This window comes from Ovis aries, chromosome 19 (assembly GCF_016772045.2).
Source record: "Ovis aries strain OAR_USU_Benz2616 breed Rambouillet chromosome 19, ARS-UI_Ramb_v3.0, whole genome shotgun sequence".
Lineage (NCBI taxonomy): Eukaryota > Metazoa > Chordata > Mammalia > Artiodactyla > Bovidae > Ovis > Ovis aries.
This window is the reverse complement of record NC_056072.1, coordinates 56,375,056-56,402,031: the sequence shown is the minus strand read 5'-3', so window position 1 is coordinate 56,402,031 and position 26,976 is coordinate 56,375,056. Positions and strand designations below refer to the sequence as shown.

The 26,976-nt window shown below is 48.1% G+C and overlaps 3 long non-coding RNA genes across 3 annotated transcripts; 1 reads left to right on the top strand and 2 right to left on the bottom strand.

The window, feature by feature from the left end:
• Window positions 1-2,109: 2,109 nt before the first annotated feature.
• LOC132658191 (uncharacterized) lies at window positions 2,110-16,005 on the bottom strand. Its single transcript, XR_009597461.1, has 2 exons — window positions 15,678-16,005; window positions 2,110-10,173 (listed from the first exon to the last, which is right to left on the bottom strand). It is a non-coding gene; the product is annotated as an uncharacterized LOC132658191 (long non-coding RNA).
• Window positions 13,815-26,024, top strand: LOC121817271 (uncharacterized). Its single transcript, XR_006057110.2, has 2 exons — window positions 13,815-14,107; window positions 25,097-26,024. It is a non-coding gene; the product is annotated as an uncharacterized LOC121817271 (long non-coding RNA).
• On the bottom strand, window positions 17,166-21,389 carry LOC121817272 (uncharacterized). The gene is made up of 3 exons (XR_006057111.2): window positions 17,785-21,389; window positions 17,491-17,561; window positions 17,166-17,300 (listed from the first exon to the last, which is right to left on the bottom strand). It is a non-coding gene; the product is annotated as an uncharacterized LOC121817272 (long non-coding RNA).
• Window positions 26,025-26,976: the final 952 nt, after the last annotated feature.

Genomic DNA, 26,976 nt, shown 5'->3' with positions numbered 1-26,976 from the left:
TCTTCCCACAATGCAGGAGACCTGGGTTTGATCCCTGGGTTGGGAAGATTCCCTGGAGAAGGGAATGGCAACCCAATCCAGTATTCTCACCTGGAGAATCCCATGGACAGAGGAGCCTGGTGGGCTACAGTCCAAGGGGTCACAAAGAGTCAGACACAACTGAGCAACTGCGCTTTCACAGGCCTGGGGCGGGGCTGACATTCTGACTAAAGCATCTTATCTTGCGTTCATGAGGGGCAGGGCGGGTGGTGTGGATGTGAGATCAGGGCAGTCACACAGGGCAGACACTCAGGAGGCCCAGCACTTGGGGTTCGACGCTCTTTGGTTTCTATCTTGAAATTCTCTTTTTTTAAAAAACCTCGAAATTATTGATAATTTCATCTTTGAACGTGTTTTGGCCCATGAATGTAATGGGACAATGGAGCCTGCCCCAAGGGGCTTGGAGCCTCTGCTCACACGTGGTGGCGCCTCCCACCTCCTAGGGGTTCTCTGTTGCCTGCTCCCCTTCCTTTCTGGCACTTCCCTCCTCCCCAGCCTCCGGGTCTCCACCCCAATAATCAAGTGATTATTTGCCATCCTTGTCCTCCACGGGGCAGGGTTGGGGCGGGGGGGGACTTCAGAAGCCAGGAGGCGCCCGTGGGCCCCTACTGGGGTCTGCGCTCAGGCTACCAGCATCCTCATACCTCGAGGAGCCTGACATTAAACAGCAGATACAGAACGCCATGGCGGGTCCAGACCAAAGGAAAAGTTCTACATCTTTGTACCTCTAATGACAACTTTCCCAGCTTCACAAACAAGAGGCCCCACAGTTTCACCTTGCACTGGGCCCCAGAAATTATGTAGATGACCCTGGAGAGAGGCCAGCAGGGTTATATGGCCCTGGAGGGGTCTTAAAAAAATGCCAGTTCTCCCCAAACAAGGTCGAAGAGGCACACTGATGGGAATAAAACGAGGAACCATTCATGGCGCAGTTTTACCCTGAAGCCCTGTCACCAGATGGCACCTTCCGTGGCAGACGACCATTCCAGTCGCCCATCGTGCTGTAAGGAGCCATTGTGAGCTTGGTGGTGTAAACATGAACTACTTTGTTATGCCTACAGATTCTGTGGGTGAGGAATGCAGAGCCAAGCAGGGATGGCTTGTCCCACGATGGCTGGGACTGGCGGTGTCCTGAATGGCTGGGGACTGGAGGGTCCACTTCCAAAACTGTTTCCTTACTCCTATGTCTGGTACATCCAGGCGGGAGGCTGGAAGGGCGGGCAGGGGGTGGGAGAGGGCACTGTCTGCCTGACCACTTCCTGACCTTTCCAGCATGGCGGCCTGAAGGTAGTTGGAACTGCTACACGGTGGCTCAGGCTGCCAGCAAACGGTACGGAAGCTACACCCAATCATTAGTAGCGATATCTGCATCCTTTCCCAAGTAGACATTGGCCTCATAACTTTGAGTGAGTGGGAAAACTGGGGGGCTTTATTTATTCAATAGGTGATCATCTGTACCCCTTCACCTACCTCTCCGGAAGGGCAAGACCTAGAGGTGGTATAAGAGGGCAACCTTAGCCAGCAGCTTCTGACACCAGATTGGTAGAAATCAGGCCTGAGAAGACAGCCCCTTCTCTCAGCCTCAAGTATGGTTTGCACACTTAAAATTCTAGAGATTGTTTTGGTTCATTTCCTCATCGTGGTTCTCAGCCACTTTGGTTTTATCTTCCTCTTGGGACTCTTTCTAGTAATGTTGGTGTCCTGTCCACGTTTGCTCCATCAGGAAAGTCAGTGCTTTTCTTCAGAGACAATTTCGGAAGGCAGACAACTCCAAAGCAAGTTGGTCGAGAAGAAGGGAATTAATAGTGATGGTGACTGAAAGCTAACTATGATGATACCATGAGGCATAGGGTAGTAAATCACACTGCGTCTTGTAACGACTCCGTGAGATGGGCACCAGCGCCATTCTGTTTCACACACAAGGGAACTTGGACACGAACACGCTGCTAATAGCAGGTGAGCTCCGGGAGAAAGTGAAGCAGTCTGACCCCACCCACCTCTATTTTTAAGGGGGAAGAAAAAAAAACTATTTTGATACAATTTCAAACAAAGAGAAAAGGAACTCCCATATATAGAACCTGCATTTTTAATCATCACAATGTATTTGTCCAGGGAATAAATAGGTTCTCAAACACAGCAAATAGCTCATCTTAATTCAGAAAGCACCAATATACCCAAAATGAAAATCCAAAACAAAGATTAATCTTGGCTGAAAGTTCCAAAGCCGAAGGGGGAAATGAAGGGTGTCTAATATTTTTTGCACAATTCTTACTCAGTTCTGTATTTATCCTTCCTGAGGTTTACTTACAGCAATAAATAGATTTATAAAAGCTCAGAGAAGTCTTAAGAGACCCTTCAGTGGAACCCCTGGCCCCACCTCCCACGTGTAGCTGATGGGTGAGCAGCCGGGGTGCTCTGCCTCCCAAGGAGCCATGGGGAGCTTACTTAGAGGCTGTGTGACCTTGGACAAGGCCTAACAGAACCTCGGTTTCCTTGCCAGTAAATGGAGCTAAGAATGCTGACCTCAGGAGGTTATACGTGCTGCGTGCTAAGTCGCTTCAGTCCTGTCTGACTCTTTGGAACCCTATGGACTATAGCCGACCAGGCTCCTCTGTCCATGGGATTCTCCAGGCAAGGACACTGGAGTAGGTTGCTGTACCCTCCTCCAGGGGATCTTCCCAACCAGGGATCAAACCCAAGTCTCTAACATCTCCTGAATTGGCAGGTGGGTTCTTTATCACTAGCGCCACCTATGGAGAGAATTAAATGAGAAAAGCTTGGGAAGAGCTTGGCATTTAGCATGGATACAATAAATGTCCCTTTTTTTCTACTTTTTTTTTTTGGCCCCACTAAATGGCTTGTGGGGTCTGGTTTTCCAGACCTCAGTTCCCCTTTCAGGGGCTGAATCTGTGCTCTGCGCAATGGAAGTGTGGGGTCCTAGCCACTGGGCTGCCAGGCAAGCCCCTCTGCCTTTTCAAATAGCTTTTTCCCTACTTAGGATGATTCCTCTAGAATACAGACCCAGAAGTAGAATTACTGGGTCAATTGGAATAAAAATTTACATGACCCTTGATCTGTATTGCCAACGAGTTTTCCAGAAGGTTCCAGTGATTGGTGGTACCTGAGATTGCCAGTTTCACCATTTCTTGGCCTGTCTAAGTTGTTGGTTTCTTTCCTTTTGGGTATTAGAAAAAAGCAAAGTCACTGTGTTAAGTTATATATTTTTCATTAATCAGCAGGTGAGTATTTCCCCACATCTATATTCCCTGTTTTCTGGCTTGCTTGTTTGTGACCTTTGACTGTTGGAGAATCAGTATTTTTTTTAATTAATATGTTGAATTATTTTTTACAACAAATAAATTAACTTCTTATACATTTACTGCAAGTGTTTGTTCCTAGAAGGTCATGTGGCAACAGGACCGGAGACTGGGGTGATGCAGCTACTAATCCAGGATTGAGACCACCACCAGAAGCTAAGAGAGGGCAGAGAAGGGTGTGACCCAGAGTCTCAGAGGAGCCTAGCCCCACTGATACCCTGATTTCACACTTCTGGCCTCCAGAACGGTGAGACAGTATCTTTCTATCGCTTTATGTACCCACCCGGCCCCAGTCTGTGGTACTTTGCTGTGTCAGCCCAGGAAATGAATGTGCCAAACTAAGGCCAAATTTTCCTATTAAAATTGGACCCAAGGAGAATGGGGCAGAGATGATCCCAATGATACATGTGGACATGCCAGGCATGTAGAAGAAAAGTTCTGTTTTCCTACCATCTAGAAAAAAAAGAGGGGAAAGTTTGATCTCTAGCTTGCAAATTACACTGAAATAAAACCCAAATGACTGAAAGATTTAAACGTTAACAAGAGAAACCCTAAGAATACTAAAGGTAAACATGGAAACAAATGTTTCTCAGTGCAGGGAAGGCATTTCTAAACAATATATACAAATGCCAGAAGCTATAAAAAATTGATACACTGAACCACACAAAAGTCAACTTTCAGCACCATAAGAAATACTTTCAGCAAAATCAAAGGTCAAATGGCACACTGGGAAACAATATTTGCAACTCAATTCACAGACAAAGGATTCATTTCTTTTAATAAAGAGAGCTCTAAAAATCAGCAAGAAAAGACCAGGTAGAAAAAGTCAAAAGATGTGAACAGACAAGTCACAGGAGGGAACATGCAAATAAATGAAATATATAAAAATATAGCCACCACCCTAATAAGAGAAACCACACTGTTAGGTGAGACAGCTTGGACCAAAGTAAAAAAAAGAAAGAAAGTTGCCAATTACCTCCCAAATGTTTTCAGTCTATTCTTGACTGACAAAGGCAGAAGGTCAAGACCACAGTTGCTGGGTTACCTCTTAAGATTCTTTGCAGTGTTGGGGGTCATAATTGTCCGGGTCATATTTTTACCTATTAGCATTATCCGAGGGTCAAGCCATCAGTTGTATTTGAAAAAGGGATTCTAGCAAATGGTTAACTAAAGTGTAAAGGTTAACAATCTGAGTTTGATTCTTGGTTCTGCCATTTGCTAGCTGTATGATCCTGGGTAAGTCGTTTAATGTTGAGCCTCAGTTTCCTCATCTATAGAATGGGGATAATATAGCACCTACTTCATAGGGTTGTTATGAAGACTTAATGAGTTTATGGGGCTTCCCTTGTAGCTCAGTCGGTAAAGAATCTGCCTGCAATGCAGGAGACCCAGGTTCAATCCCTGAGTTGGGAAGATCCCCAGGAGAAGGAAATGGCAACCCACTCCAGTATCCCTGCCTGGAAAATCTCATGGACAGAGGAGCCTGGTGGGCTGCAGTCCATGGGGGTCGCAAAGAGTCAGGCACGACTCAGCAACTAACACTTACTTAATGTGTTTATATATGTAAACCATTTAGAACAGTGCCTGCCACATGGTAAGAACCATATATTATTACCACCACAGGGTGACCCTAACATTTGGAAGAAAATTTTTTTGTGTGTAATCAACAAACCACTGATTCTTAAAAACTCTGTGCTTCCAGATTTGGCGGCCACTGCACATGTGCTGCTGCTGCTGCTAAGTCGTGTCTGACTCTGTGCAACCCCATGGACGGCAGCCCACCAGGCTCCTCTGTTCTTGGGATTCTCCAGGCAAGGACACTGAAGTGGGTTGCCATTTCCTTCTCCAATGCATGAAGTGAAAAGTGAAAGTGAAGTTGCTCAGTGTGCCCAACTCTTAGTGACCCCGTGGACTGCAGCCTACCAGGCTCCTCTGCTAGATGTTTTTAAATACCGTACCTTCTTAAATCTTTCCCGTTGGTCCTGTAAGCTTTGCTTTGAAAGTGAAAGTCATTCGGTCAAGTCCGACTCTTTGTGACCTCATGGACTTAGTCCATGGAATTCTCCAGGCCAGAATGCTGGAGTGGGTAAGCCTTTTCCCTTCTCCGGGGGACCTTCCCAACCCAGGGATCAAACCCGGGACTCCCACATTGCAGGCGGATTTTTTTACCAGCTGAGCCACAAAGGAAACCCACGAATACTGGAGTGGGTAGCCTATCCCTTCGCCAGGGGATCTTCCCTACCCAGGAATCGAACCGGGGTCTCCTGCATTGCAGGTGGATTCTTTACCAACTGAGCTATGAGGGAAGCCCTAGGTTTGCTTTTAGAAGCTCCATTTCACCAAAAAGAAAACAAAGAATCAGAGAGGTTAAGTTACCTCTCCAAGATCACACAGCTTGAAAGGGCCAGGGTCAAGACTCCAGTCTCCTCGGCTTGGGCTATTTCTACTCCATCTCAGGCCGGCACCTCCGGAGTGTCTTTCTCAGTCCCCAGAGGCACCCTGTGACCCACTGAGAGTGGAAAATTTCAGCCCTGTTCCAGAGGGCAGGCTCCTCCCTGGCCCCGACGCTGCCGCCTACCCCGCTGATTTATAGAGAAGGTGGGGAGCATTCCCCATATTCCAATCCCACCCTGACCCGGGATTCCTAAAGTGGAGAGACAGGCAGACTGTGGGCTCCGCCCCCTGAGAACTCACAGCGGGGGTGGCGGGCCGGGCGGGGCGGAGCAGGTGTGGGAAGAGCGCAGAGCCTCAGAGCGAGAGGCCTGCCTCGCGTTTACAGTCCCGGGGTAAACAGCGGCCCGCAATTCCCTCCAACGCTGCTGCTCGGGTCCGCGCCCCAGAGTCTCTTGGACGCCTCCATCCAGGCTTGTTCTACCGGACGATCAACGCGTGCGGAGTGTGCAGCGCGACCTGTTTCTAAATAGATCTCATTTGGGCCGGGCCTTTGAAAGCCAGCCAAAGGCCCCAACCTAAAATAGTCAGCCTACTGCCCTGTTATTTTCACGGCTTAAAAAAAAAAAAAAAAAAAAAATCCTTCCAAAGCAAAGCAAGTATTTTTCTCTCAGGCCGGCTTAGAATAGCAACACCTATTTACTCGGAGGGAGGAGACTGCTGGGCGAGTTTCAGCGCCCGGGTGATTATCCAGACCGGGGGACCCAGTACAGTCGGCCCTCGAGAGAGGGTTCCCCATCAAGGGCGGGGTCCTAGGTCTTTACCCCAAGGACTCCTCCAGCCCCTGCCCCACCCCAGTACCCAATCCATATCCTGTCCCCCGACCTCCAACACACACTTCACTTTCTAAGCTGCTCCTGGTCCTCCAGGTCATGACGGCAGGCCGGGCTTTCATGCTGGGTGTCTCCCTTCAGCCTTCAGACCATCTGCAACCTTCACTCTTTGCTTCTCTCCGTGGCCAGAGAATGAATTTTCCGTGGCCCTGTGGCTCCCAACCGGAAGAGCTCCCATCAGCCATGAATCATAATCACAACTAGATTTTTGGGAGTGCTCACTGGCTGTCAGAAACCATGCTAAGCATTTCTCCTCTGTTATCTCAATTAAGTTTTTAAGCCTGCTGTTCTAGGAGGTTCTCATTTTGCAGAAAACTGAAGTGCCCAGGGTCACACAGGCAGAGGACAAAGGCTGGCAGATCTGAACCCACCCGAATGGCTCCCTGTGTGAGTTCTAGATCATTCTCTCATCATTGTAGCTTTTCAGTACATACAGATGATAATACCCCATCTTGTATTACACATACTTGTGACCATCTGCTAACATGACCCCCAAATGCTACTACTTCTAGGGAGGGGCTGGGAGTGAAAGTTTGAGACATTTTTTTTTTTTACTTGTTTCTTTACATGTTCCCGTTTGTGTTTTTTTATGAGCATGTATTTTTATTATCATCAGAAAAACAAACAATAGTTTGAGAAAAATAAGGAGGAGCAAGGGCTCAGTGTCTCTGGCAGAGGTGGCGCGTATCGAGGCTGACAGCACACCACTCAGGAGCCGGAGCCCCAGCACTGCCACTTCCCAGCTGTGTGACCTTGGGTAGCTCCCCTAGCATCTCTGTGTGTTTCCTCACTTACGGAATTGGAGGCTAATAATAGCATCTATCTCATAGGCTGGGCAGGAGGATGAACTCATTAAAAGTGCTTGAGGCAGCATCGGGAACACTGTAACAAGCCTGCCAGTAGCCAACACCTCAGAGCGCAGAGGAAATAAAAAGGGATGCAAAAGCAAAGCCCCCAGGGCCCCAGCAAGTGTGAGAGGTCAGCAGCTATCAGGACTCCAAGGGGTAAGGCTTGTGGCAATCAGCAAAGTACGCAACTGTGGCAGGAAGGGGCTGCAGAGGGCTGCTTTCCTTGGCTGTGCTGGGCCTGAGTTGCTACGCACTTTCTCCAGATGTAGTACATGCAGTTCTCTTGCGGGGGCTGCTCTTGTTGCAGAGGACAGGCTCTAGGGCGCGAGCGCTTCAGTAGTTCCGGTATGTGGGCTTAGTTGCTCCTTGGCATTTGGGATCTTCTGAGACCAGGGATTCAACCCTTGCCCCCTGCATGGACAGGCGGATTCCTAACCACTGGACCACCAGGGAAGTCCAGGCTGCAGTGTTTTAAGATCCAAAGCATTTTCTGAAAGAGTTGTGACTCCAGGATTTTATTGCAAGTCTCTTAAAGTTTAGTGTTGGCTCATGAAACGGATGCTGAAACTGAAGCTCCAATACTTTGGCCACTTGATGCAAAAGAGCCAACTCATTGGAAGAGACCCTGGTGCTGGGGGAAGACTGAAGGCAGGAGGAGAAGGGGGTGACCGAGGATGAGATGGTTGGATGGTATCACTGACTAGATGGACATGAGTTTGAGCAAACTCCGGGAAAGGGTGAAGGACAGGGCAGCCTGCTGCGCTGCAGCTCACGGGGTTGCAAACACAACTTAGTGACTGAACAACAAGAACAAATTAAACAATGACAAGAAGGGTCTGTAGAGCCCTTTGGCCCTAGGCTGTCAGCCTGCAGCCTCAATGGCCCTGGCTCCCCAGAGGAGCCCTGACACCCAGCAGCAGACAGAGAGACAGGATGAGTCACAGATAGCCATGGTGGAAGGGAGGCGGCACCAGCTAACTAGATAGGGATTCTCGTCTTCATTTTACAGAGGAGTCACCGAGGCTCAGAGAGCGGGAGCAATTTATCCAAGGTCATACAGCATAGTGTGTGATGGAACCAGAATTGCTGATTCCAAAGACAGTACTTCTGAGGCTATTTATGTTTCATACTTTCCTTCTTTAACATTTCCTCCAACCTGAACTTTCTGACAATAGTGATTAAGAGAAAAACTTTCTCCCTGTAGCACTTCTCTCTCTTTTTTTTTTTTGCCTTGAAATAAAAAATGTTGACTGCCAACATGTCTCTAAATGAAATGAGGTTTTTCTCCGCAGGGCGCACAGATGGTTAGATCCCAGGTGCAGCTGGCCCCATGCCCTGGCACTGGCTTGCAGTCATCTGCCTCCACTCAGCATCCCTCTGAACACGTCAGCAACTGCTCTTGAAGTGCCTGCTCCCCATGAAGGATCCTGCTAACTGTTAAGAAACCAATCAGAGCCCTGCAACCATCAGAGGCTAAAGTTGGGTGACGATGAGGTTGGAAAGACGGCTTATATCCAGGCACTCTGAATCTTCACAACAGCCCACTTCTAGTGTGAAAACTCCTGGGTGTTACCCTGTGATGAGGGGATTAGTATCCCCAATGTACACCTGATAAATCAAAAGGTCTGAAAGAAGAAGGAATTCCCTCAAGGTTATATGTGTTGTAAGAGAGAAGTTACAGGGCTTCTCTGGTGCCTCAGTGATAGAGATTCTGCCTGCCAATGCAGGAGACATGGGTTCGATCCCTGATCCAAGGAGATCCCATGTGGAGCAAATTGAGCCCGTGTACCGCAACTACTGAGCCTGTGCTCTAAAGCCCACCTGCTGCAAAACTAGTGAAGCCCGCACACCTAGAGTCTATGCTCCGCAACAAGAGAAGCTGCCGTAGCCAGAGAAGCCACACGCCTCAACTCGAGAGTAGCCCTGGCTCACCACAAGCACAGCAAAGCCCGCCCAGCGGCAAAGACCCGGTGCAGCCAAAAATAAGTAAAATTACATATCAGTTCAGTTCAGTCACTCAGTCGTGTCCGACTCTTTGCACACCCATGGACAGCAGTATGCCAGGCTTCCCTGTCCATCACCAACTCCCGGAGCTTACTCAAACTCATGTCCATTGAGTCGGTGATGCCATCCAACCGTCTCATCCTCTGTCGTCTCCTTCTCCTCCTGCCTTCAATCTTTCCCAGGATCAGGGTCTTTTCCAACGAGTTGGCTCTTCGTATCAGGTGGCCAAGCATTGGAGGTTCAGCTTCAGCATCAGCCCTTCCAATGAATATTCAGGACTGATTTCCTTTAGGATGGACTGGTTGGGTCTCCTTGACTTTACTTCTGTCAGCAGTCACATCCACACCTGGGCGTTGTTTTCACTTTGACTCCATTTCTTCATTCTTTCTGAAGTCATTTCTCCACTCTTCTCCAGTAGCATACTGGGCACCTACCGACCTGGGGAGTCCATCTTTCAGTGTCATATCTTTTTGCCTTTTCATACCGTTCATGGGGTTCTCAAGGCAAGAATACTGAAGTGGTTTGCCATTCCCTTCTCCAGTGGACCACGTTTTGTCAGAACTCTCCACCGTGACCCGTCCGTCTTGGGTGGCCCCATACAGCATGGCTCATAGTTTCATTGAGTTAACAAGGCTGTGATCCATGTGACCAGTTTGGTTATTTTTCTGTGATTGCGGTTTTCTATTAAAAGAGAGAGAGAGAAGTTACATCTCTCTAGACTCTTGCTCCTCCACACATTGTCCCTGACCAGCAGCCTCGGAATCACCTGGGAGCCTGTTAGAAACACACAGTCTCAGACCCACCTCAGACCTGCTGGTCAGAGGTAGCATTTTACAGGACCCTGCAGTGAGTCTCAAGCACACCAAGGTTTGAGAGATGCTGCCCTAACTAACTGTATCCCTGCCCTCGGTCTCCTGTACATTTCAGACTCTGTTGGCCACAGTAGGCAGCTTTTTGCTCTTTACTTCCTAAGTTTAAAAGTACTTTGGCTTCAAACCTGGCACTTTGAAGGAAATCCTAACTGTAGGTACCACGAATCAATATTTGCATATCATTTACCCGACAGGTGGCCCAGTTTACTCAGGACTGAGGGAGCTTCTTAGGATACTGGACTTTCAGGACTAAAACTGGGGCAGTTCTGGGAAAACTGGGATGGCTGGTCACCGTATCCCTCTTCCCAGCCCCTCCAACACAGGCATTTCCTTTCGCAGAGTAGTTCTCAGCCCTACATGCACCTTCAAATCACCTAGTGAGTTACGAGAAAAACGAATGTCCACTCACTAAACCAGATGAATTAAATCAGAACCTCCGGGGGCAGGTCTGGCCACTGATATGTTAAAAAAAATTTCCCCATGTGATTCAAGTACACAGCCAGGGTCAAGAGCCACTGTTCCTGCCTACAGATATTTTTTTGTTGTTGTTCTAAGTAGCACCTTTTTCTGGCTTTCCCGATGGCTCAGGGGTAAAGACTCTGCAATGCAGGAGGCAAAAGAGATAAGGGTTCAATCCCTGGGTTGGGAAGCTCCCCTGGAGTAGGAAATGGCAACCCACTCCAGTATTCTTGCCTGGAAAATTCTATGGAAAAGGAGCCTGGTGGGCTATAATCCACGGGGCCGCAAAAGATGGCTGGCCCAGCCAACACCATGGGGAGCTGAGCTGGCCAGTCCACAGAACTGCAAGATTATAAATTGCTGCTGTTTTCAACTTTGCTGGGATTGCTATTCAGCCATAGATACAGCCTATGTGTGTCTATACGAGGCATTGCTGTCTACTTGGGGTTCTCATACATACCACTGAAAACATGGGACACTGGCTTAGGAACAGGGCAGGGGGCAGAATATGGGCGGCCTTGAAGAGGCTGTATTGGAATCTATGAGATTGTGAGGGAATTGTTATGGGAGCTTGAGGAAAGGGGACCCAACTTATGTATTGACTGAAGAATTCAGTGTTCCCTGTAAAAACACGGAAAACAGAAAATAAAGTTCACGGACTCGTTGCTCTGGCTGAGGAGAGGTCAAGGCAGAATGCTGAAAGAGCCAACTGGTTCATCTCAACTGAGGGATGGAGAGAGGATGAGACCGAGAAAGAGCTTTTCTGTATTCCTCTGGAATCTAGAGGAAATGCTTCTTATCTCAAACTTGGTAGGTTTGGAACATGAGACTGTTTCTCATTTCCAACCTCTAAGCCCCCTAAAAATTCTCAAGGGAAATAAGAACCCGGGGGAAGGAAGGAACCAGGTGGCGAAGATCCAAGCCAGGGTGCTGCCTGTGAGAGGTGGCCTTCAGGTCAAGATCAGATCCGAAATGCAGACACAAGACCCCTTCTTAAGACCTTAGATGCGTTTCAGGGTACACAGATAGGGCCTCTTGGCCAGACAACATGCTTCTAGGGATCTCAGAAGGTGTGTCCCTTAGCAACCTGCATGTGGACCAGAGGGTCTGGGTTTGGAAGAAACGCTTGGGAAAGCTGTGGCTTTTGCCTAACGAAGTAGATCATTTACTACATAGGAAATGCACAAAAGCTTTCATTTTACTAATTCGGACTGAGAGGAACAGAGCTATTATATGTATACAGTTGTCCCTAAGGATCCATGGGGGATTCATTCTAGGACCCCCATGGATACCAAAATCCACTGATACTCAAATCTTTTCATATACGATGGCCAGGTATTTGCAGTGTTTGGGTTTGAGTTTTTGTTTAGATTTATTTTTTTATGTGGACCATTTTTTTAGAAGTCTTTATTGAGTTTGGTAAATATTGCTTCAGTTTTATGTTTTGGGGTTTTGGCCCCGAGACATGTGGGATCCTAGCTGCTCAATCAAGGATGAAACCCGCACCCCCTGAATTAGAGAGTGAAGTCTTAACCTCAGGACACGCGGGAGCCGCCCCAAGATGAGTGAGGTATTGATAAAACCTGGATGCTTGGCAAGCCATTAGGGTCCCGGAGAAGAACCTGAACTGGGCCCTTTGGGATCTGCAAGTTCTGAGTTCTGTCTGCACAGACGCCAACTCCGTGACTTCCCAGTGGCCTAGTATTTGCATATAACCTACACATATCCTCCCATACAATTTAAATCCTCTCTGGATTGCTTGTGATACCTAATAAAATGTAAATGCTATATAAATTGTTGTAAATACAACAGTAAATAGTTTTTAGTGGAGGCGGGGTGTGCACCTCAATCCCGGAAATCTGTCTCTGATTTCTACAGTGATTGGACTGAACAGAACAAGGGACACCTGTTCTTCCAGCCTCGGCCACCCTCCAACCTCTTTCCTAGCCACAACCTTTGGCACCAATCTCTCAGCCATCCTCGGCCTCCAGGACCAGCCAATGCCAAGCTCTGATCTTAGCTCCTTATTGCAGATCAATGGAGCTCCCGCATTCCTCAGAATTACTCCACTGTGGTGGAGGCCACCATCACCCGCCCCGTCAACATGCATCTTCGGGCCTCCCACACCCACGTCTCTCTGGGCGTCTATTTCCACCAGTGACCACATGGCTCTGGAGGGCGTGGACCACTTCTTGGGCGAGTCGGAGGAAGAGAGACATGATGGTGCAGAGTGTCTTTTGCAGATGCAGGTGGCTGCCTCTCACACTTCCAGGACACGCAGGAGCCGTCCCAAGATGAGTGAGGTATTGATAAAACCTGGATGCTTGGCAAGCCATTAGGGTCCCGGAGAAGAACCTGAACTGGGCCCTTTGGGATCTGCAAGTTCTGAGTTCTGTCTGCACAGACGCCACCTCCGTGACTTCCTGGAGAGCCTCTTCCTGGGTCAGGAGGTGAAAATCATCAAGAAGGGTGACCACCTGCCTAACCTCTGCAAGGATCACCCTCCAGAACAACTGGAAGCCTCTCGGGCAAACTCCTGGTATCACGGCTCCTGCCTGCAGCCACTAGGCAGCTTTTTAACTGCCCTGGCGCCCTCTCCCAAACTGCAGGCCAAATGGAAACAAGAAAGCTTTTTGCAGGGGAAAAAAAAAAATGTCACTGGAGTGCAACAAATTCAGGTTTCACTTTTTGAAACTTCCTGGAATTTTCTTCCCAAATATTTTTGACCCACGGATGGTGGAATCTGCGTATGGAGGGCCAACTGTATGTAAAATAAAAATACATATATATAGACATGCATTATATGTAATTTTATGGGTGAAGGGGGTCAAAGGGTTAAAAAAAAAGATTAAAAATTTTAAAAGAAACATGATAAAACAGCATGGCCTTTGTGACTCCCAAGTGCCTAAGGGCAGGAATCAGGCAAACAGGAACCTTTTCTTAAGGAAAAGAAGGATGACTCAGAGGGTGGAGCCAAGCAGAACCCTTCCCAGGGAGCAGAACTGAGCCCCAGTCAACACACATTCCTCAGCTCTGGCGCACGGAGAACTGCACCCAGCAGAATTTCAGAATTGCGATGCACCTGTGACTGCGCTGCCTCCCCTTCTGAATGGCATGTACATTGCGGTGCTGCAGTTCCTGTCTCATTTATATGCCAGGTACGGGGGGCAGATGACTTCTCTCTAGTCCCCAGGCCTTCAGATCAAGGGGAGTCTGGCCCAAGTGCCTCATCAACAACTGGTTGAGAAGCCAGACTTCCGCCCTGCCCTTGGGGCTGAAATCAGGTGAGAATCTAGGGGTCATGGGGAGTGGGGGAAAACATTCATTCTGCACAAGCGGGGGAGCTTGGAGACGGGGTAGGAGATTGTCTCCAAAGAGGCTAGCCTCCAAAGATGGCCCCGAAGGGATCATGGTGCCCGGCATGCATGCCTTTGCCCAGTCCCCTCCAGTGTCGTATTTGGGCTGGTCCAGGACCTGCTGTAATCAACAGAGATGGCAGAGTGATGCAGTGCCAGCTCAGGGCTCACAAATCAAGGGGCCCAGGCAGTTTCAGCTTCTGCAGTTTGAGAAGCCCCTTGTACCGGAAAGACCACAGGAGAGAAAGGGCTCATGGAGAAGGAGAGGCCCCGAAACGACCTGCAAAGAGAGCTTCAGGCTTCCCTGTCTCGCTGTAGCCAAACTTCTGGCCATCCCCACCAAGCGCCGTGAGACACAAGGGTGCCGTCTTGGGTGCTCCAGCTGAGTCCCCAGTGGCCTGCCACGGCATCGCAGCAGATGGAGCAGAAGCGACCCCAGATGAGCCCAGCCAACCCAAGGCGTCATAAGAGAGAATAAAATGGTAGCATTCTTAAGCCTCTATATTGTGAGGGAACTTGTTATGCAGCAGTGACTAGTCCAATCCGAAAGTGAAGAACAGGCAAGCCCACTCAAGGTGCCCACATAATCAGCTTCCGGAGGCAGGGAAGCGGGAGAGTGGACGTGGAAGAGACAAAGAAGGTCAGAGTAAGATGGAAACAGGGCCAAGGGCTACTCCTGGAGGAACCCCAACAGTTCACAGTAGAGCCTTTGCAGGAGGTCGAGCCTGCAGAGGGGACAGAGAAGGGGCAGCCGGAGAGGCAGGGAACACTAGGCCTGTGCACTGTCGGGGAAGCCAAGAGCAGAAGGTGATGGGAGGAGGGAACAGTCCACCAACTCTCACACTGCTCGGATGTCAGGTGAGAGGAAGACGAAAGATTCATCAAGACTGCTGGCCCTCAGGAAAGCTATTTAAAGTTCTTCTTGGGGCCTCCCCAGTGGCTCCGTGCTAAAGAATCTGGCTGCCAATGCAGGAGACCTGGGTTTGATCCCTGATCCGGGAAGATCTCACATGCGGTGCGGCAACAAAGCCCGTGCGGGACAACAACTGAGTCTGTGCTCTAGAGCCGGGGGCCACAACTGCCGAAGCCTGTGCACTGCGAGCTCGCGCTCCGCAACAAGAGAAGCCCCCGCAGTGAGAGGCCCTTGCCCCAAGGCTAGAGAGCAGCCCCTGCTCATGGCAACTAGAGAAAAACCTGTGCAGCCCCGAAGACCTAGCACGGCCAAAAATAAATAAATACATAAAATTATTTGTAAAACGTTCTCCTTGGGCTTAGTCCTGTACTTCTTCCCTTCGTGGGCAGCGTTAAATGAACGAGTTTGAAAGCAGTCCTGGCAAAGGACCTGGGACTGTTCCCAAACTGTGAACATCCAAGCGGCCGGCAAACCCACGAAGAAGCGCGCAGCCTCGTTAGTCATCAGGGACATGCACATTGAAACCACAATGAAATTCCATTTCACACCCACCCGACTGGCTATAAATAAAAAGCCAAACAATACCAGGATTTGGCAAGGATGCTGAACAAACGGAACTCTCAGGCGTTGCTGGTAGGAATGAAAGTTGGCACGACCACCATGGCGTCTTGGTTTGATATTAACTGGTGTGGTTGACGATGCGCATGGTGTGTTGGGACAGGTTCCCCAGGAAACAGACTCTGAGGAGGATTGCATGCAGGAGCTTTACTGAAAAGAGCTGTCAGCAATACCACCTGCAAGGGAGGAGAGACCTCCAGAGCTGTCCTGAATTGACAGAGCGGGGCTTTGAGCCCTGGTACCCTTGATTTGGGGCTTCCCCGGCTGCTCAGTGGTAAAGAATCCACCTGCAATGCAGGAGGCTGCCTGCAATGCAGGAGACACAGGTTTGATCCCTGGGTCAGGAAGACGCCCTAGAGAAGGAAATGGCACCCCACTCCAGTATTCTTGCCTGGGAAATCCCATGGACAGAGGAGCCTGGCGGGCTACAGGCCATGGGGTTGCAAAAGAGTCGGACATGACTGAGCAACTAAACCACCACCGCCGCCACCACCCCACCCCCTGATTTGGCTACTCACTGGCTGACTGGCTGGGGGTGTCCCTAAGGAGGGGTCCTAACCTTGGACAAGATAGCCCCGTCATGAGAGGGCAAGATTCCTGGCAGCTGGTGCCTCAGCCCTGCAGGAGACCCGGATGCACACCACACCATTCACTACAGTTCCGGACCATCTGGACCTTCTCCTTCATTAAATAAAACACTATCCCAGACTATCTCTGCCAGGATTCTGATCCACTGGTTTTTCTGGGGAAACTTTCAGTTAGTAGAATTAGCTACAGCTCTCACGCTCCAGGTAGTATATCATTATCTCCCTCCTAGTACCAATTCTAGATGCCCCCCCAACCCTCAGCTGGCTCCGCTACTGGTCTAGGTGGCTTACCTAACCAGACAGCCCAGACCTTCATCCCTGAGAGGTCTGAGACCCTGGTCACCATGCTCATCTTGGTTATGGTTGCTGCATCTGTCTATTTACTATCAAAATTGGTCAAAGAAGAACCAAGAAACAGTCCAGAGGATCATCTGGACCACCGAGTGTATTCTCTGTCCAGTCATATAACAGTAGTCCTGTTTCCTCCTGATGTCACGATCAATACACCTGCCGGGGCGGGGGGTGCTTTCCTAATGGCTCAGTGGTAAAAAATCTGCCTGCCAATGCAGGAGATGTGGGTGCAATCCCTAGTCTGGGAAGATGCCACATGCCCCGGCGCAACTAAGCCCATGTACCACAACCACTGAGCCCACTACTGAAGTCCACAAGCCCTGGAGCTTGTGTTCTGCAACAAAAGAAGCCACTGCAATGAGAAGCCCACGCACCGCAACTAGAGTAGCCGCGCTCACTGCCAGGAGAGAAAAACCAGCACAGCCACGAAGACCCAGCACAGCCAAAAATAAATAAATAAAATTATATATATATATATATATATATAAAAGAAGAACCAAGAAACGCTCACAAGGGTCGCCTGGAAGGTTGAATGCATTCTTCTCTGTCCGGTGGTATGGCAGCAGCCTGGTCTCCTCTTGAGGTCATAGTCGATTCATCTGCCTGGAGGTTGACTTCTCTTCCTGCTTGCTGGTCTCTTGGCGCAAGGAACCTGAAGCAATCAGGTAGCGGCTAGAGCTGAAAGTTTAGTGGGATTCTTGTGTATCCTGGTGGAACCATCCCCTTGCTGGGAGCCCAGACCTCGAGACCCACAGGGCCTAGGGCGGTGAGGATGGGAAGTCCAGATTCTCCCCACGGCTCACTCGGAGTACGGGGACAGGGGCACTCTGAACTTTACTTACTGACACCCCAGCTCTGCTATTTCTGCGTATTGTAGGCAGCACCCATTCATGGTTTCGGTTTAAGATGAATCCTGAAAGAGAGAGGAAAACGATTTTTTCCTCAAGTGGGTCCCTGAGTTTTATCTCTGCCTTTTTTTTCCTGCTAAAGTGTTTTAGTTTCGACCTATCAAACATTTTTAATATAACAATTCTTGAATATACAAAGTTCCATCACAACAGCATCTACAGAGTGGGGTAGGGGTGGGGCTATGAAGGGGAAAGACAGTTTTTTAGGTTCCTGACTGTTTCCTTCACCTCTGTTGCCTGTGAGAACATGGTCTTTGCAGAGGACGAGGCGGTTCAGCCAGAGGCCAGGGGCTGCACAGCCCACTGTAAGGCGGCCCCTCCAAATGACATCATTGCCACTTCTCGGGAAAGCCAGATCTGCTTAGGAGACAAGAGAGAAGTGATTGTTACTGAGAAGAAACTCATCATTCTTCAGTGCTCTGCTGACCATGCCTTTGGAGGCATAGGATAGAGTTTCCTAGAGACTGCTGGATTGAAAAGAGCTAAAAATCCACCTGGGAGAAGAACAGAAACTGAGTGTGAGCCTACTTCCTGCCAGGATGTCTTGCTGATGACTCTGGAAAGCTAGCATCGTGGTCCGCTGGATGTTTGGAAGGGAAAGGGATGACAGAGCCTTTGGCCCAGCAGGGCTGCAGTCTTGCCAGGTATTGACCAAGAAAGCCTCCAGGCAGGCCAGGGAGGTCTGTGGGAAGAAGCTTTTGGCAAATGGTCCTCAAGGGAGCCTGGTGGTACATTAGCTTTCAGGCAGAATTTATTGCGTGTGTGGAAGACAGAAAAGATACAAGTCAGAGAGTATTCAAGAACTAAAGTATCTCCTTCTTGGGGCTTCCCAGGTGGCGCTAGTGGTAAAGAACCCACCTCCCAAAGCAGGAGATGCCAGGGACACGGGTTCGATCCTTGGGTCAGGAAGATCCCCTGGAGGGGTGCATGGCAACCCACTCCAGTACTCTTGCCTGGAGAATCCCATGGACAGAGGAGCCTGGCAGGCTACAGTCCACAGGGTCTCAAAGAGTCGGGCACGACTGTAGCAACTTAGCACGCATGCACCTCCTTCTTACAGGTCTGTGGGGGTAGAAATGAGATAATACTTCTGGGTTTGGGAGAGAGACCCAAAACTTATTATCTTTTGGGGGCCTGGTTTGACGGTTTGGATGTACATTTTAGCCCTGAACTCCTCATAAGTCCGAAAGTGAAAGTTGCTCAGTCGTGTTTGACTCTTTGCGACCCCATGGGCCATACAGTCCATGGAATTCTCCAGCCCAGGATACTGCAGTGGGTAGCCTTTCCCTTCTCCAGAGGATCTTGCCAACCCAGGGATCGAACCCAGGTCTTCCTCATTGCAGGCAGATTCTTTACCAGCTGGGCCACAAAGGAAGCCCAAGGCCTCCCCCAACCCAGCAGTTCCTGGGCAATGTGGTGTGTGGTCATTCCAGAGGGTCCCATGGTCATATGTCTATAGCTGTACCTTCTTTGCTGTAAAATGAATCCCTTGGTCCAATGTGATGTTTTCTGAGACCTAATGTCAGTGGATCAAACGCTCTGTAAATCTTTAGATTGCCTGAGAACTTGTAACCAGGAAAGCTAACCCCATGGTCCAAGTATGTGTCAGTCCCAGTCAACACAAATGCTCCTGAGTAGAAGATGTCCATTGTAATCAACTTGCCGCCGAGTGACTGGAGTGAGTTCCTTGAAGAACGGTGCCATGTTGGCAGCTCCACGTTCATCTTTGTTGCTGGAAAATTGGACATTCAGCAGCGGCAGTAGCCAGATCATCCCTCTTTTTAATATCGATCTACATATCTGGCTACACTGGGTCTTAGTTGCGCCATGTGGCATCTCTTGTTGCGGTGCATGGACTCTCCAGCGGCGTGTGGGCTTCCTTCCTCTGCAGAGCGTGGAATCTTATTTCTCCGACTGGGGATTGAACCCAAATCCTCTGCATTGCAAGGCGGATTACTAACCAATGGACCCCCAGGGAAGCCCCCAAATCATTCTCAGAGAATGCAGAGCCTCTCTCCTGCCACGTAAGCTCCACTCGTGAGCCTACTGTGCCAAATCTGAGGGGATCAGTGACAGAAGCTAACTGCTGACGTAGCTGAGTTGCCCTTTCTGCTTGTCACCTAGCACCTCTTCAGTGATGAATGCTTTCCGGGACGCTGATGCGTGGCACAAAGACCTTCCCTCCCTGCGCCCACGCCTGTGGGTCCACCCACGTCCAGCTTTCCAGACCTCCTTGTTCCCAATCTTTAATATTTATCCTTCCCGTTTTTCCCACTGCCCGTAAGTCTATATTTCTTCTTACCTCGGGCAGCTTCTTTTGCCCACAGAGTGGATGCGATGCCCACGTGATCTGTTCGAAGCCCTGCCCAGTGGGAAGTTTCCGCCTCATTTATTGTCTGTGAGGGTCACTGCGGAATGAGGTTGCTTTATGGCTAGCCTCTGTTTTCAGCTTCTACCCACACACCAATCAGATCCATCTGAGGCTCAAGCTTGGCCCTTTCTCTCCTAGTCAGGTGGCCACAGGGGGCCCCAGGCAGCCACAGGTGTGAGACGAAGGGGACACGTGGGTGCAGCACTGGTGGGCGACATGGTGGGCTTGGCCACCTGCCTGGGCAGCTTACTTGTGCCTTCTGCCCTACTTGTGCCCCATCCCAGACACACCATCTGGCTTCAGACTGTCATGCCCTCCTGACCTCATGCCATGGGAGGTCTGACAGATGGCAGCGTGAGATGCTGTGTGGGCCTCCCAGGTGGCACAGTGGAAAAGAATCTGCCTGCCAATGCAGGAGATGCTGGAGATGTGGGTTTGATCCCTGGGTCGGGAAGATCCCCTGGAGGTGGGAAATGGCAACCCACTCCAGTATTCTTGTCTGGGAAATCCCATAGACAGAGGAGCCTGGTGGGCTACAGTCCTTGGGGTTGCAAAGAGTCAGACACGACCAAGCATACATGCAGGAGGGGCTGGGTGGGCTTCACTTCATGCTCCATCTCTGCCAGGAGGACTTTCTCAGAGGGTACTAATTCTCAGCTACAGAGTGAAAGGCCTTGCTCCAGAACTCTGGGGAGCTGGGTGATGATCCTGTGGGGGCTTGCCATAAACCTGTGGCATCTTTTCCCTCTCATAGCACAGGTTCTTCCAGGTCATATGGCCAAGAGGCAGAACTGCTATGCAGGACAGCCTGAGGCTTCCACAGAGCTCTTCTCTCCCCAGGACCTGCTCAAAGCTGGAAGCCTTCCATATCACTCAGAAAATAGGTTGGATAAGATTTCCCAAGTATCAGACATGCGGGCTCCTGCCTGCAGAGGTCCACCGGGTGCTGAGCTTCCTTCTGAATGGTGGGAAGTACAAGATGCAATCAGATGTCCTTTACCTTGGAAGGGTGATCCCGGCATGCCCCAGACCACCTGAACACCCCCCAAACCATTGACGTGGTGAGCCCCTGAAACCTACGAGGGTCAACTGACCATCTTCCAGAGTCTTTGTATTCTTGTAGGGTTTATTTCCTACCCTCTGGGACCACCTCTTGCTCATCGAGTCCTGTTCACACTATGTCACCAACAGAGCGGAACAGTGTGCTATTTTGCAGAGTGTCCAGATGGTCCAGTCCCTTCAGACTGTGTTATGACAGAGGGCGGGAGAGTTAGCAGAGCCTGAGCTGGATGGTCAACGTGTATTGTTGTCTGCCCCACATGAAAGTGAACTGTTTCTGGCCCTTCTTCCTGTTAGGGATGGAAAAGAATGCATAAGCTAGATCACAGACTGGATACCATGAACTTGAAGCTGTGCTCAGCTGCACAGCAGACCTGCCACATCCAAGGTGGCAACTGCACTTGGGGCTGTTATGCAGCTGGGTTTGCAGGAATTCAGCGTCAGGCTCCAGGAACGCCTGGATTTTGCATGGGTTCGATTCCTGAATTAAAAGGGGGGTGGATGGGGACTTCCCTCGTGGTCCAGCAGCGAGGACTCTACGTTCCCAGTGCAAGGTGCCTAGGTTCAATCCCTGGCCAAGGAACTAGGTCACACATGCCACAGTGAAAGGTTCACACGCCTCAACTAAAAGAAGCCGCAACAAAGATCAAAGAACCTGTGCGCTGCAACGAAGACCTGGCACAGCCAAATAAATGCGAATATTTTTAAAAGCAGGGGACAGGTGGGGACCACTACTCCCTGAATCCTTTAGCTCCTACATAGAGATCTCTGAGGAAAGTATTCTTAGACCCATTTGGCAGATGAGGAAACTGAAGCTTCAAGTGAAAAAAAAAAAAAGATAGTTTACTTATTATAAAACCTTCTGCTTTGTCAAACCAAAATATTTGCACTTCACCACTAAGCTGCCCAATCAACAGCTGTAATCAGAGCTCATTTAGGAAAGTGAAAAACAAGATGTCACTGAATTTCTACATGTCCACGCACGTCTATCATGCTTTCTGTTAGAAGTTTTCCCAACAAGTCTAACTTTGGAGTCAGAGGGGGGCCAATTCTAGCTAATTTCTTCAGAGTAAAAACTCAAACTCAGTTGAGAAAGTTTTGGTAGCTTTTATTTCTGGCAGCTTTCGGATCAGGTTTATTTCCTAAGCTAGATGCCAGGATGTTTCCTCATTTGATTTTTCCAGGAGCGTGATGGAAAAAAAAAAAGAGAGAGAGAGAGAGTTGCCACCCCAAATTAAAATATTCCCTTCCATGTGGAACAAGGCAGCATGAGCCTGCCTAGAGCCAACACTGACTCTTTTGTGCAAATGGTGGAGCAGCCCTAAGAGGGTTCAGCTACCCTCCATGTCTTCATACCCAAGTCATCTCCCGGGCTCATGGGTCTCAGTTTCCTCATCTGTACAATGGGAATAGTAATAATCTCTACCCCACATGATTGGTGCCTCTTGTTTATCTCTGAGTCTCTAAAATACCTGACACAAAATATCATTCAGTGACTATGTGCTGAATGAATTAATGAAGTTTACAGATTAAATGAAATGGCACATTGTCACAGCACAAGACAACATTAGATTCTATGGCGGCAGTTTGACAAGGTATATTAAAAGCATGAAAAACACTCAGGTTTTTTATTGGCTGTACAGCATGGCTTGTGGAATCTTAGTTCCTCGACCAGGGATTGAACCTGCCATCTCGGCAATTAAGGCATAGAGTCCTCACAGACTTAGAGAACGAACTTATGGTTGCTGGGGGCAAGGATCGGGGTAAGGAATAATTAGGGAGTTTGGGATGGACATGTACCCACTGCTATATTTTAAATGGATAACCAGCAAGGATCTACTGTATAGCACATGGAACTCTGCTTAATGTTGTGGCAGCCTGGATGGGAGAGGAGTTTGGGGGGAAATAGACACACGTGTATGTAGGGCTGAATTGTTTTGCTGTTCACCTGAAATTATCACAACAATGTTAATCAGCTATACTGCAATACAAAATACAAAGTTTCTTTTTTAAAAAGAGCACAAAGCCCTAACCACTGGACCTCCAGGGAGTCCCCCACACAGGTCTTCGGACCCAACGATTCCACTTCTGGAACTGGAAACTGAAGTCTAATAATTTTAATAACATGAATTCATAACGATGACAATCTTAATTAATCAGATAATTAATAACTAAGGATACTTCAGAGATTAAGCCACAAGAATGCTCCTGGAAAAACAACCCAAACAGCCATCATTTTTTGGTGAGGCGTCTAGACTTGTGACACATAGAAAGACTTTGTAAGGCTACACACTAAGGCAGTGGTCCTCAAAGTGTGGTCTGGAGACAGCCGCAGCAGCGTCACCTGCAAACTTGGTAAAAACGTAAATTCTTGAGCTCCACCCCTCACCTACTGGATCAGAAATTCCCCATGGGGCTCAGCAAACTGGGTTTTAGCAAGCCCTCCACGTGACACCAAGGCACATTCAGGTTTAAGAACCACCGTTCTAAAGTGTTATTAGAGACGGCTTTTTGTGAGTGGGGTATTTCAGTGTTATATTTTCTGACTTTCCTGGAGTATGTCAGCATGATATTGCCAAGTGATATGACAAAAATACTCCACTAAAAAAATGAAGAATAAGAAAAATTAGATTCTGAGTGGAAGTGAAAGGGGAGAAAAAAGTTATGAAGAAGCATGGGGGGATGGATTAGGAGTTGGGGATTAGCAGATGCAAACTATTGCATATAGAATGGATAAATAACAAGGTCTTACCATATAGCACAGGAACTGTATTCAATATCCTGTGATAAACCATAATGGAAAAGATATAAAAACTTTTATATCTTTCTTTTGTGTGTGTATACATATATATAAATAACCGAATTACTCTGCTGTACAGCAGAAACACCACCTTGTAAACCAACTATGTTTCAGTAAAATATATTTTAGAAAAAAAAAAAAGCATTCCCACCTCCCTAATTTTCTTTTCTTTCCCCCACTTTACTTCTACCCCACACCAATGGGATATAGTATAGTTATGAACTTAATTAGTATCCAGGCCATTTTGTAGCTTCTTCTTTTTTTTAAATTTAATATTACACAGCAGCATTCCCCATGATGCCACGGACTTCAGAATTATCATTAAAAAACAGAGGCATTAATGTCACTTAATTATGATGGTTCCCTTGGCAATCTAACTCTTCCTCTGTGTTTTCAATGTTTTGCTGTCATGAGTAACGCTGCCATGAATAGCTGCTCATACACTTTTCCCCAAATTTCAAATCATGTTATTCAAAGAGGTTCTCTGAAGTGGGGTTGCAGGATCCAAGGGTAGAAACATTTTTATGGCTCCTGCTGGGTGTTGCCAGGCTGCACTTCCAAAGAGCGGCTACTGGTTTCCACTGCCACTAAGTACTGGAAAGACTGCCAGTTTCCAAACAGCCTCTGCAGTATGAGGGATTATGATTTAAAATAGTTTTGCTAATCTGATGGAGAAAATAAGTTATATTCCTGTTGTTTTAATTTTCATTTCTTTATTAGAGACAACAGCCTCTCCCCTTTCAAAACAAATAGTAAATGCTCTTTTGTAAATGGAGATGGGAGGAAAGCTCTGGACTTCTCACCATTTAACATCTTTGGGCTTGAGTTTCTTCATCTACAAAATGGAGTGATACCAGAGTGACTGGGAAATAAAGTGAAACAGAGTATGGGAAAGCGCTTTTTAACGATGTATTCTGCGTGTACTGGAAAAGACCTTAATGCTGGGAAAGACTGAGGGCAGGAGGAGAAGGGGGCGACAAAGGATGAGCTGGTTGGATAGCATCACCAAGTCAACAGACACGAGTTTGAGCAAGCTTCGGGAGACACTGAAGGACAGGGAAGCCTGGTGTGCTGCAGACTATGGGGATGCAAAGAGTTGGACACGACTAATCAACTGAATAACAACTCAGCTTCAAACGTACCTGTTACTAATTTATTTTAAAACGTTCTGTTTTGTCAACAATCCAAGCAAACTTCAACAATCCAAGCAAACTTCCAACAACGGCCCACATCTTTAAAGTCTTCTTTATTGTGCTTCGAAGGCTATGAGCAAAGACCTTTCTTAATTTTTTCCGCTTTTCTTTTTTGAGGGAAACAGTATATGTAACGTGCTTGGAGTTTTCCGGAGAAGGGCCACCTTGACTGTAGCAGAAAAAAGCACAGCGACGCGAAGGCACAGCCTCCCCAGCTCAGCAAACCCTACTTTGCCTTTGGAAGAAGAGCCCTTCTCATCTTAGAACCAACAGAGACGCTCCAGGTGCCAGAAGCGCACCTTGGGCCCACCTGGCAGGTGTAGGAATCAGAATGCACTGCTTACCCAACTCTCAGGAGAAGACCGGCTCGCTGTCTCTCCGTCGCCAGGAAACCTCGCTTTCCCTAGGCTCTCCGGTTAGAGCGCCCTCTTGCGTTCATGCCCTGTAATAGCACTTTCAGTTGAGTAAAGAACAAAGATTACTTTTTTGTTGTTTTTTTATACTTGATTTCAGTAATTTTTTATTGTGCAATATAATATGTAGAAAAGTATCCAAGATATACTCACAGCTTGAGGAAGTGTAACCTCCACCTCGGTAAAAAAAACAGCATTAACAGCACCTGGGACACATTAAAATAATCCTTCCCCCATCACACACCTCCCTCTACAGATAAAAACCCCTTCCAACGCTCAGGTAATCCCTTTTTCACTTTCCTTCATGGTTTTACTACCGGGCTTCCCTGGTGGCTCAGACGGTAAAGAATCTGCCAGTAAAGAATCTGCCCTCAATTCGGGAGACCTGGGTTTGATCCCTGTGTTGTGAAGATCCCCTGGAGAAGGGAACAGCTACCCACTCCAGTATTCTGGCTTGGAGAATTACATGGACAGAGGAACCTGGCAGGCTACAGTCCACGGGATCACAGAGGTGGACAGGACTCAATAATTTTCACTTTCATGGTTCTGTTACCTGTACACGTACCCGAAACAACAGAGCTCTGGTTTATCTGTCTGGGGTTATCTAAATAAAATCATATGGTTTTATTCAATATTACGTTTCTAAGTTTCATCTGAGTATTGCATACAGCAGAAGTGCATTCTTTCTCCTTGCCGGGTAACTTTCTAGTGTGTGACTGTGCTCCGGTTTATCTATTCTCCTGTTGATGGACAATGGGCTGTTTCTAGCCTGGGACTATTTTGAACAGTGCTGCTGTGAAGAGGTTATACACCTCAGACTGAAACTGCCAGGCAACCAGTGTGCATCTCTGACTTTATGAGATAATGCTAAACAATTTCCTGAAGCGGTTGAACAAATGAGTGTACGTTCCCACCTGGCATCAGATGTTTGTTCCCAGCGTTCCACAGGGCTACAGTTGATGTTGTCAGACGAATTTTTCCAGTCCGATGAATGTGTAGTGGTATCTCACTGTCGTTTTAGTTTGTACTTCCTGATAATTAATGAGCTCAAGTACATCTGTGTATATTTATTGGCCAGTTGGATTTCTTCTTATTTGGAGTCTCATCAAAATTTTTAATCCATTTTCCTTTGGGTTGCCTGTGTTTGTAGCAAAAACCTGTAGTCCCTGCAACTGGCCAGCTATTATCTCAGATAAACAGATTTTTAATAATTTCAGACTTAAAGAAAAGTTGCTAACATAGAACCAAACACTCCTAGATCCCTTTCACCAGATTTCCGAATGTTAACATATTACCACATTTATTTTATTCTTCTCTCATAAAGAAATCCCAAGGACAGAGAAGCCTGGCAGGCTACAGTCCAAAGTGTCGCAAAGAGTCGGACATGGCTGAGTGACTAAGCACTAGTCTCTGGTAAATAACTTTTCTGCTTTTTGAAAGCAGACTGCAGACATGATGCCTTGTTACCCTAAATCCTCCAGTCCTTCAGTCCATGTTTGCTAAAAACCTATGTAACTGCAGTACTATGATCAAAACCGGGAAACAAGTACCAATACGTTAATAGTGTCTTACTAGTGACACATT